At 42.6% G+C, this 11,664-nt stretch overlaps 1 long non-coding RNA gene across 1 annotated transcript; it reads right to left on the reverse strand.

Moving 5' to 3' along the window:
• Positions 1-483: 483 nt before the first annotated feature.
• Positions 484-2,753, reverse strand: LOC139155175 (uncharacterized). The gene is made up of 2 exons (XR_011557040.1): positions 2,596-2,753; positions 484-785 (listed from the first exon to the last, which is right to left on the reverse strand). It is a non-coding gene; the product is annotated as an uncharacterized lncRNA (long non-coding RNA).
• Between the last annotated feature and the right edge of the window lie 8,911 nt (positions 2,754-11,664).

Genomic DNA, 11,664 nt, shown 5'->3' on the forward strand with positions numbered 1-11,664 from the left:
GTTTGTATGTATGTTTGGTGTCACAAATAAGGGTTTTTTAATTATTTTAGTATTAGTTTTTAGTATTGGTTTTACGTGATGTTTTGTACTATTGTTGTTAGCCGCCCCGAGTCTACGGAGAGGGGCGGCATAAAAATGCAATCAATCAATCAATCAATCAATAAATAAATAAATAAATAATGTCATTTTCATTTAATACTGTTCTATTTATACCACGTTAGCCTCTCTGAATCCGCTTTGGAATGAGCGGCGTATAAATACGATCGATCCACACATTCCTGCATCGATAAATAAATACAAAAAACACTAACCTTTCCCCAAAGATGCAAAAAGGGAATTCTGCATCTATTACTTATGCGGAACTACGCCGGAGACCTGTTCCCCGAATTTTGGAGAGAAAACCTGGACCTTTACTTTTCCCGGGGGCTTCTCGCCCTTGGAAAAATACAAAGAGCTCTTCGAAATAAATAAAAGAAACTTGCATTGACTAAAAACAAAGCGTATTTATAGCAAAGAAATAATAATAACGGTTTACAAAGTGAGATGGATCTTTTAGCTTCGCTGAGCTTTCAGCCAAAAGCCCTTCCTGAAAGCCGTCTCCTTTCTGTTCTCTGCTCCCCCACCACCACATCTCGATAGTGGAAAGAAGCAAATTCTTCATCGGCTGGGTTGAAGCTCTTTCTCTGGCTCCGTCATAGTGGCGTGGGCTCGCTCCGTTTGCGCTGAATCCCTGAAACACGCTTCTAACGCCTTCTGAGGAAGACTCTGGACAAATGCCTTTTATCCTCATTTTAGAAAAAAAGAAACGGAAAACAAACGTTATTCTTCTACTTTTCCTATGTCAGGGGAACCACGGTGGCCTTCTCCTCTGCCTACCCCCGGGGACGGCCGATGGATGTGGGGTCTTTCTGGTCTGCTATGACTTCAGAGGCCGCTATCTATAACGACGGACCGAGTGGCACCTGTTAAGAAATGTTATAGAAAACACCCGCTCCTTGCCTTTAAAGGCCCAGCTCTCCCCGTGCCACGCAAAGGACGGGATGGTCATCTTGCCGGCGACACGCTAGGTGGGCTGATGTAACGTCGCCTCGGTAGGATTCCGCCTACATCCCTCGAGTGGCCGGGTTCCAGAATTTGGGAGAAAAGAGTGTTATATGGTATTGGAACCGCCCTGTGCTTTAAAGTGAGTCTTGAATATTGGTAAGAATCAGTAGACGAGCGGCTATATAGAAACGACTTTATTCCGTTACAATGAGAAAATGCGCAACAAGAAAAAATCCAATGGCGCAGTGAAAATCTCTGGGAGGCTGTGCTCTCCTGGCTCTCGAATATCCGCTCTCCCCGGCTGTGACCGATCAAACGGTCCGGCTCTCTGCCTGGCGATTGACCGGTTCGTGCTAGGACGGGATGCCCCTCCCCGCCTGGCAGCTTTAACTCTTGAAGGATTCCTTCTCTCCCTGCGTTGCCACCCCCGGGCCTCCTGTTGCCCTAGGAATGTTATTAAGGAGTTTAATAATAAATATACAGAATAATAAACTTAAAATGCGTTAAGAGGGTTGATTCCTTTTTCTCTCCCATATTCCTTTTTTGACAATGGAATGGCAGAGTCTTCTGTCCCTTGGCGATATTCTGTCCCTTGGCCTCAATATTAAATCCTGAAACCGAAAACTCTGCCGTTCTGTGGTCAAAACAGATATTGCAGCCACACAAAGGAATCGACCTTTTTAATCGGATTTTAAAGTTATCCTGTATATTTTTAAAGTATTATCAATTTTAATGGGTTAATGGGAGGCGCAAGCCTTGAAACAAGTTAAAGCCTATGATGCCTATTAATACTAATGATGTTTTAATAATAAAGGATAATCGCTCTTCACACAAAAATAACACAAAACCTACACAACTGACTCTTACATAAGGTGACCAGATTTTAACATTGGTAAAGCGGGACATCATTGACTGCCGGGGGGGTGTCTGTGTGTGTGTGTGAGTCTATGAAATAAATAAATTAGTTACCGAAATTATCTGAGACGTGTATATGTCGTGGAAGAGAACCAGCCGGTACTTTTCTCTCCGCTGGGTCAATGAATTTTGATCTTACTACGTGATTTATGCAATTAATATCAATATTGGGTTTAGAACCTGTTTTTTTCTTTTATATATTATTATTATTATTATTATTATTATTATTATTATTATTATTATTCTGCCCTTCTCCGAAGACTCAGAGAATTATTTAGTGAAAGGCACTGAATAAAGTGATAATTTTCTCTCGGTTGGGGTCAATGAATTTTGATGTTACTACGTGATTTATGCAATTAATATCATTATTGGGTTTGGGACCTGGTTTTTTCTTTTATATATCATAAGTAGGATGCAATAGAACAGGGGTAGGATTATTCAATCTATGATTAAGCAATTCTTAATTTAATATCTATAGAGACAGAAATAATTTAAGTGTGAGGTCTAAATAGAATATTTACCACTAGCTCTACTGATTTTAGGGAGGAAGACATCCAACAACAGCACTAAAAATGAAAAGGCACAAGAAATAACCTTTTCCCACAGCACTAAAAATGAAAAGGCACAAGAAATAACCTTTTCCCACAGCTCTCCACCGGCGATTCACACGCTCTGCAGGGGTCCTTCAGCTCCCACCGCCGGTCAATTGCAGAGACATCGGCCAAGCTGCTCCGGCGCTGCTCTTAAACGTCATCAACCAGCCTTCCTCACAGCTGAGAGGGAATGGAGAAGAGGGCGGGGTTTCCAAAGGGGGGGCAGGAAACTGACAGGAAGTGAGCAATGCTGCCAAAGGAAGTTGGTGAGGGATGCCAGGAGAAGAGCACACCTGAAGTCAGAGTTGGTAAGGGATGCCAGGAGAAGGGCACACAGGAAGTCGGCCATGCTTAGAAGGGCGATGCCAAAGGAAGTTGGCGGAGGATGCCAGAACAAGCGCACACACGAAGTCAGAGTTGGTCAGGGATGCCAGAAGAAGGACACACAGGAAGTCGGCCATGCTTAGAAGGGCGATGCCAAAGGAAGTTGGTGAGGGATGCCAGAAGGGCACAAAGGAACTGCGGGCTTCCCCCCCCCCTCTCGCTATCCCTATTTGAGCTTTAATGATAGAAAACTGCCGCCCTGTGGTCAAATTCGGTATTGCAGCCACAGAAAGAAATACACTTTTTCAATTGGATTTTATCGTTATTATCCTGTATCTTTATTATCAATACCATATTAATATTAACAGGCGATGATGCATTTTGCTAAGTCAAAGGAATTGAGAATAATCCTGCAAAAGCCTGAAACCCAGTTAAGAAGGGCTGTGATGGCCTGAATATGAATCATAAGTTTTTAATAAAGAAGTCGGCAGCCATGCAGACAATTATTATTGTTATTTGTAGTAGTAGTAGTAGTAGTAGTATTACTACTACTATTATTATTATTATTATCATCATCATCATTATTTATTATTATTATTATTATTTGATCGAAATATTTAAATATGTGAAAGGGTTAAATAAGATTCAGGAGGGAAGTGTTTTTAATAGGAAAGTGAACACAAGAACAAGGGGGCACAATCTGTGGTCAGTTGGGGGAAAGATCAGAAACCACGTGAGAAAATATGATTTGTCTGAAAGAGTAGTAGATGCTTGGAACAAACTTCTAGCAGACGTGGTTGGTCAATCCACAGTCACTGAATTTAAACATGCCTGGGATAAAGATAGATCCATCCTAAGATATAATACAGGAAATAGTATAAGGGCAGACTAGATGGACCATGGGGTCTTTTTCTGCCGTCAATCTTCTATGTTTCTAGGTTTCTATAATGTAAGAAAAGCTGTGAAAGAAAAATTGATATGCTTGTATCATTGTTCTTCAGAGGATGATTTAGCAGACATGATGACCAAACCCAGGTCCCAGGGGAAGAGCCTTCTCTGTGGCGGCACCGGCTCTCTGGAACCAACTCCCCCCGGAGATCAGAACTGCGCCTACTCTTCCTGCCTTCCGTAAACTCCTCAAAACCCACCTTTGCCGTCAGGCATGGGGAAATTAAACATCTCCCCCTGGGCACGTTTAATTTATATACATGGTATGCTTGTGTGTGTGTCTGTTAGTATATGGGGTTTTTTAAATCTTTAAATATTTTAATTAATTGGATTATTTATGATTTGTTTTCACTTGTTGTGAGCCGCCCCGAGTCTTCGGAGAGGGGCGGCATACAAATCCAAATAATTAATAAATAAATAAATAAGTAAGTAAGTAAGTAAGTAAACCATTTGGGTGATATCAATTATTTAAAAAATTGAAAACTAATTGGTCTGATTGTCTCTCCAGTCGTTAAAGGAGGAGGAGGAGGGTCAAGATACATTCCTGACTGGGAGCGCCAATCACTGTCTGGTGGCTCAGTCTGCCAATCAAGGTAGAAAGTTGACTGAGCATGTGCAGAGTGAAGGGGGAGAAGGGCTTTAGGGTTTAGCCTGTGTCCTCCACCATTCTTGCTGCCCTTGGTGTCTCCTGTGACCCTGCGGTCTTGAAGAAATACATGGGACTGTGAATCTTTACTAGGAACATCTAAAGTTTTTTTAAACCTCCGCGACCTGCAGCCCCTCGTTTGTGAAGCTCCGGATTTCTGCGCACACGCTGACATTGGGGCTGGGCGTGACAAGGAATGGCTGGGAGGGGAGGGTCCTGGCATTGGCCACACCCATCCAACCCCATGACCGTGAAGCCCCTCCCACCCATTCACATGACTGCCAAGCCACTCCCACCAGTCAAACTACTCCCACCGTGGGAGTCCCTATGGCTGTCAAGCCACTCCCACAAAATTAAGCCACAGGACGGGAGTGAAAGATTTTGGGACCCACCGCTGTGAGAAGGGGACTAGAGGGGGCTGGAGGCAACCTATCCTGCCCATTGTGCTTGGTGAGCACAAGACTGGAACCAAAACAGCCTCTCAGGACTCTTGGCCTCCACATGGCAACTGCCCTGGAGAAAACAGAACAGCTTCTCCAAAAGGTTAAGCGTGGGAGAACCTGTTTCCTCCTGTGCAAATCCTTCTGAATAGTTTTATCTTTGGGCTTCCTTAGCTGCAATGCCAACCTGAGCCACAGGAGGGCGAGGGTTAGTTGCCCTTTGCATAGCTGGTATTTCCATATGGAAGATGGTACTTCCCTAAAGTTCACCATTCACTCTTCCTAAACGGAAGCACAGGGGGCATCGTTCCCTCTAAGCTGAGCAGTGAGCAATTGCTCACTTAAAAATCATCATCAACTCAGAGTTTTCCAAACCTGCCCAGAAGCCGAGAGGGAAAGAGTGAGAGGGAAGGAGAGAGAGAGGAAGAGAGGAAGAGAGAGAAACAGATAGAAAAAAGAGAGGGAGGAAAAGAGAAAGAAAAAGAATGGGAGTAAGGAAGAGAGAAAGAAAATCAAAATCTAGTTTGAAACTAGCTCAACTATTTAAGTGGCATTTTGATATTGACAGAGTTGCCCTATTATGAGCTCACTGTTATAGACACACAGTACAGGATTTTATTTTGAAATTCTCTCAGGCAAAACAGGGTGGGTTTTTTGTTTGTTTGTTTGTTTGTTTGTTTGTTTATTTATTATTTCTGTGCCGCCCAGTCCCAAAGGGACTGCCGCTCAGACACTATATTTTTCCGCCCACCCCCCCAAAAAATTAGAGGGAACACTGACAGGGGGGTCTTTGTTTCTGTTGAAAATGGAACGCCGGTAATTGGTCGAAGCAACTTAGAAATTAATTCGCCTGAATTATTCTATTTGCCTTGGTTATCTAAAGGCTGCCAATCACATTTCTCCTGCCCAGCAGCCCAGTTTCCCCCCCACTTTGGTTGCTTCAATTTATCTTAAGTGATCAGACTGAAAGTGCCCTCTGTCCATTCTCCGCTTCACCTTTGCATCAACCATGGTTCTTGGCAGGGGCGAGGCAGGTCAGCCGGCTGAATGTGCGCAGTGTTGTCAGATGTGGTCAATGAAACAAACAAGGAAGTTGGATAGCAATTTATTGACTTTTTCTGAATTTGAGATTGACCTTTGGGGAAATGTCAGATGCAAGGATCTTTATTTGTTTTGGATGATTTGGGGATGGGAAGCCAATTTTGTCATGGATTATGAATCTTTTAGCAATTTTCTCAGAACTGCACACAGGGGCAAGAGGCAGTTTGTGGCTGTGGTTAAGACACCAGGCTGGAAAATGAGAGGTGCGGAATTCTGGTATAATTTTTTTCATTTTTCTCCACCGTGAAATAAAACAATATATGGTTATAAACACAACAACAATGCTTAAAATCAATCATATACAAACTTTTATTTTCTCATTACTCACTCCATGGAGGCTCTTATCTCTCTTCCCGTATAAAAGTTTCTGTTAATTTTATACATTATTAGCAATTCTTAAAATTCTAAATTAATTCACCTTCTTACTACTAAAGGTTACAACAATGTAAAGAATAATAAAATCTCTTTTATCTAAATTTGATCTTATATCATATAGTTGATTAAAAATTCTTTCTCTATACAGTATATGTATCTTTAATAAAAGAAACTATTCATAATATGTAACCAACATCGTAAAATAAAGTTCTATATGTTTAAATCTAAACAATAAGTAATTTTTTTGTTATTTCTCATCTTTGCCATCTGGCTTGCAAAGCTTGAATCAAATTCACTTGTTTCTATTTTTACAAAATTAACCAATTACTAATACATACATAACGTATCTCTTAATTTTCTATCCAATCATAAAACTTGCCCTAAACTTTGTAATCATCAGAGTCTTGTTTATCTTTAAGTTTCAAAGTCAATCTACTCATCTCTGCACAATCCATAATTTTTCTCAAAACTTCCCTTTCCGTTGGTATCCTATTCAATTTCCAACATTGTGCATATACAATCCTAGCTGCAGTAATTATATGTATAATTAAATATGTCTCTTCTTTATCAAAATTATCTGGTAAAATACCCAGATGCTGAATTCTAGTCCTGCCGTAGGCACAAAAAGTATAAGGAGGTAAGATCTGGAATGAATTCTATGTGATCTGGGTTTCTGCCTCCCCCTCCTTTCCGAATGGCTCTCGCATTCTCTAGAACAGGGGTCTTCATCGCTGGCTGGAGAAGTCCGGGAGTTGAAATTCATAACTCTTAAAGTTGCCAAGTTTGGGAACCCCTGCTCTAGAAAATAAAATGAACAATGTTTGAAACTTAATGTTTTGCCAGAAACCTTGATTTTGCTTGGTAGTCAGCAGGAAGGGGGGTTAAAACTCTTATGTGGGATGGAGCATTATGGGATGTTCACTTAGGCTGTGGAAGTAGCCAGGAACACCTTAGATGGTGGCCTTTGAGTAAGGGATTATTTTGTGAGTGGCCGTTTCAGTCACGAAGGCCCCTTTGGGACAAGGCTCAACGTGGGCTTTCAAAATTCCAAGTGAGATGTTTCTGTCCTGTCACTCGTCTACAGCTGCTCACTTCTAGGATGGGGGTGGATCCAATGACCTGCTTGTTTGGAGCCCATTGATATGTGGGTCTTGTTTTGAGGTTCTTGGAAAATCCTTGGTCAAGAACATAAGAACCTCAGAAGAGCCCTGCTGAATCAGGCCAGAGCCCATGGAGTCCTGCATTCTGTGTCACCCAGTGGCCCCCCAATTCTCCATGGGGATCTTGAACAGAAGGAGAAGGCAAGACCCTCCCTTTTCCTTGACCCCCAACAAGTGGTACTCAAGGGAACCCTGCCTGCCTCAACCCACATAGAGTGGGCGCATGGACATCCCTTTCAATAACCACCGATATGCTTGGCATCCATGAATCTGTCTAATCTTGCCTTGAAGCTATCAAGGCTGACAGCTGTCACGACCTCTTCTGGAAGGGAATCCCATCAACCAAGGACCCTATGGGGGAAAAATATTTGTCCTCACTTTCTGACCTGTGAGCTTTAGGGAGGGGCCCCTCGTCCTAGTATTGTGCGATAGAGAAAATGATTTTTTTCTATCCCATGCAGGATTTTATACCCTTCGGTCAAGTCCCCCTTTCAACGCCATCTTTCAAGGCTGAAGAGACCAAGGCCTTGCAACCTGGTTTCCTAAGGGAGGGGGCTCCATTTCCTTGGTCATCCTTGTGGCCCTTTTTTGCACCTTTCCCAGTTCCATCCTATCCTCCTTGAGGTGCGGTGGCCAGAACTGTACGCAGGACTCCGAGTGTGGTCTCACCATTGATTTGTACAGAGGCAACACAACACTTACTGACTTATTTTCGATTCCCTTCCTAATCAGGCCAAGCATGGAATTTGCTTTTTTGTCAAGCCACTCCCACCTGGTCACATGGCTGGCAAGCCACTCCTACTTGGTCACATGACCACCAAGCAACACCCACGCCCGAAGTGGTTGCAAAGGTTTTGGCGGCCCTTCACTGGACATAATAATCAAGAGTTATGGGAGAAATAAGAAGGGACAAAATCAACACAGTATCAGCACCTGACAGAGAAACCAACCCAACCCCAAATCTTTCCTGAAAGGCGCCAAGATAAATGTCCTCAGCTGCAGAAGCTGTTAGACAAAGCCGGACTCTCGACATCCAAGAGACGTCTCTTCGTTGGGAGTGTCTGAGCAGAGACTGGACGGGCATCTGTCGGGCCTGACAGGAGCTGCACTGAGCAGGCCGTGACCTCCCTGGCCAGCAATTTTCTCAGAAATATCCCAAGACGTCCACACCGGAACCGGCTAAGCTAAAGGCCTGGCTTGATTTTTCCCTGCTAACCCAAGAGGCATACTTACGGGACCGCCTTCTGCTGCACGAATCCCAGCGGCCAATCAGGTCCCACAGAGTCGGCCTTCTCCGGGTCCCATCGACTAAACAATGCCGTCTGGCGGGACCTAGGGGAAGAGCCTTCTCTGTGGCGGCCCCAGCCCTCTGGAATCAACTTTCCCCGGAGATTCAAAGTTGCCCCCACCCTCCCCGACTTCCGCAAGATGCTAAAGACTCAACTATGCTGCCATCCTGACTATAGCACTTGGGAATGGTATGACTGTGTAGCATTGATTGTTTTTAATATTAAGGGGTTTTAATTCTACTTTTATTCATTGGATTTGCATCATTGTTTACTGTACTTATTGTTGTTGTGAGCCGCCCTGAGTCAATTATTATGATTATGATTATTATCATTTCAATTCATAGAATGGGGCATTGTTCCTGTCTGTACACTGGACTTTTTAAAAGAATAATAATAATCCCTCCGCAATAGAATAGATACTTACCCCCACTCTGTCCAAGACCCTGGAGGACTCATCTCCAATGACCTAAGTCCTAGAGCCCCTGCAACGACATTGCCATAAAGGCTTTAAGAGTGGTCAACCTGATCCTTCGCAGCTTCTTCTCTGGTCATTTGGAACTGCTAACCAGAGCTTACAAAACATCTAATACAGCTCACCTGTATGGAACCCACATTGCATATCTGACATCAACACAATCGAGAGAGTCCAGAAATGTTTCACTAGAAGAGTCCTTCACTCCTCTTCTCACAACTAAATACAGTCTCTTACTCCGTCAGACTTGAAATTCTTCAATTAGACAACTTACAAGTCCGTCTCATCTCCGTTCCGATTTAACATTAATTCATAAAATCATATATCAAAAGGTCCTACCTGTTAGTAACTACTTCACCTTGAACCACAACAACACACGAGCATTTTTATTTATTTATTTATTTTGTCCAATACACAATACATATTGAAGAGAATAGACATTTAGTAATATATATAAAGAAAAGGAAAGAAGAAAAGATATAAAAATAGAGGAGGAGATATTTGAAAGGAAGAAAAAATTAAATGAGATATAGGGGAGCCTATAGGACAGGGGACGGAAGGCAAACTGGTGCGCTTACCCTTAGGAACCTGAAGAGGTCAATCGTGGATAGTCTAAGGGGAAAATGTTGGGGGTTAGGGGTTGACACTACAGAGTCCGGTAATGGGTTCCACGCTTCGATAACTCAATTGCTGAAGTCATATTTTTTACAGTCAAGTTTGGAGCGGTTAATATTAAGTTTGAATCTGTTGCGTGCTCTTGTGTTGTTGCGGTTGAAGCTGAAGTAGTCTTTGGCAGGCAGGACATGGCAGCATAGGATCTTGTGGGCAATATTTAGATCGTGTTTTAGGCGACATAGTTCTAAGTTTTCTAAACCTAGGATTGTAAGTCTAGTTGTGTAGGGTCTTCTGTCTCGAGTGTAGGAGTCAAGGGCTCTTCTGGTGAAGTATCTTTGGACATTTTTGAGGGTGTTGATGTCCGAGATGTGGTATGGGTTCCAGACAGATGAGCTGTATTCAAGGATGGGTCTGGTGAAAGTTTTGTAGGCTCTGGTGAATAGTGTGAGATTGCCGGAGCAGAAGCTACGTACGATCAGGTTAACAACTCTAGAAGCCTTTTTGGCGATATTGTTGCAGTGGCCTTTGGCACTTAGGTCATTTGATATTAGTATTCCAAGGTCTTTTACTGAGTGTGGGTTGGCTGTGAGATTTTGTTTGTTCAGTTTATATATGAGGTTCGGATTCTTTTTGTCGATGTGGAGGGTAGAACATTTGTTGGTTGATATTTGAAGTTGCCAGATGTTAGACCAATCTGAGACAAAGTCAAGGTCTTTTGGGAGAGTAGATGTGTTATCTATTAGATAATAGATTTAAACTAAATGTCAATCACTCCAAACTTGACTGCAAAAAATACAACTTCAGCAATGGAATACGCATGGAATGCACTACCGGATTCTGTGGTTTCTACTCCGAACCCCAAAACCTTTAACCTTAGACCAGAGATCTCCAAACTTGGCCACTTGAAGAGTTGTGGACTTCAACTCCCAGAATTCTCCAGCCAGCTTTGCTGGCTGGAGGATTCTGGGAGTTGAAGTCCACAACTCTTAAAGTGGCCAAGTTTGGGGACCCTTGCCTTAGACTGTCTACAATTGACCTCTCGCCCTTTCTAAGAGGTCTGTAAGGGGCGTGCATAAGCGCACCACTGTGCCTACTGTTCTATTGTCTTCTATCATTATTTATCTCATGTTTTATTTATACAAATTACCATCCTATAATTGTTTGACAAATATAAATAAATCAAAATAAAATAAAATATCCTAAAAGATGCTTATGAGCGGTGTAAGGGGAAGAAGTGGAAAATAAAATGTGTGTCTCCCATTAGATCAAAGAGCTGCTCCAACACAACATGACTTGGCCATGAGAGTGGTTGGAAGACCTCGTTGCAAAGTCTCAGTCTATGAAATCGGAAGCGACCTCTGGGGAGAAGCAAAGGGCCAAAAATAATAGAAGAGGGAACAACAGGTCGTTCATGTCAACAAGGAGTGAAATTCTAAAATAACATAAATGTTTGCCAGCTTTTTAAAAAAGGAACATATTGATTTTTTAGGAACCGGTCTAAGCTACCAATAATGTGTAATACCAGGACAACCTTATAAAAACAATCTTTCCAGAAAAACATTAAACACGGTCATTTAACAGAGCCGCTTGCTTTCAGAAATCATTGGAAGAATTTAAAAAGTTGCCGGCCAAGGTGCCAAATGACCTCTAATTGCCCCCCACAAATCTTTGACTTCAGCTTTGAGAAAACAGGGAACAGGGGGGAAAAACCCTATGGGGTGAACTGCTTGTTCCAGGAAGGG

Source organism: Erythrolamprus reginae (genome assembly GCF_031021105.1).
Source record: "Erythrolamprus reginae isolate rEryReg1 chromosome 13 unlocalized genomic scaffold, rEryReg1.hap1 SUPER_13_unloc_5, whole genome shotgun sequence".
NCBI lineage: Eukaryota > Metazoa > Chordata > Lepidosauria > Squamata > Dipsadidae > Erythrolamprus > Erythrolamprus reginae.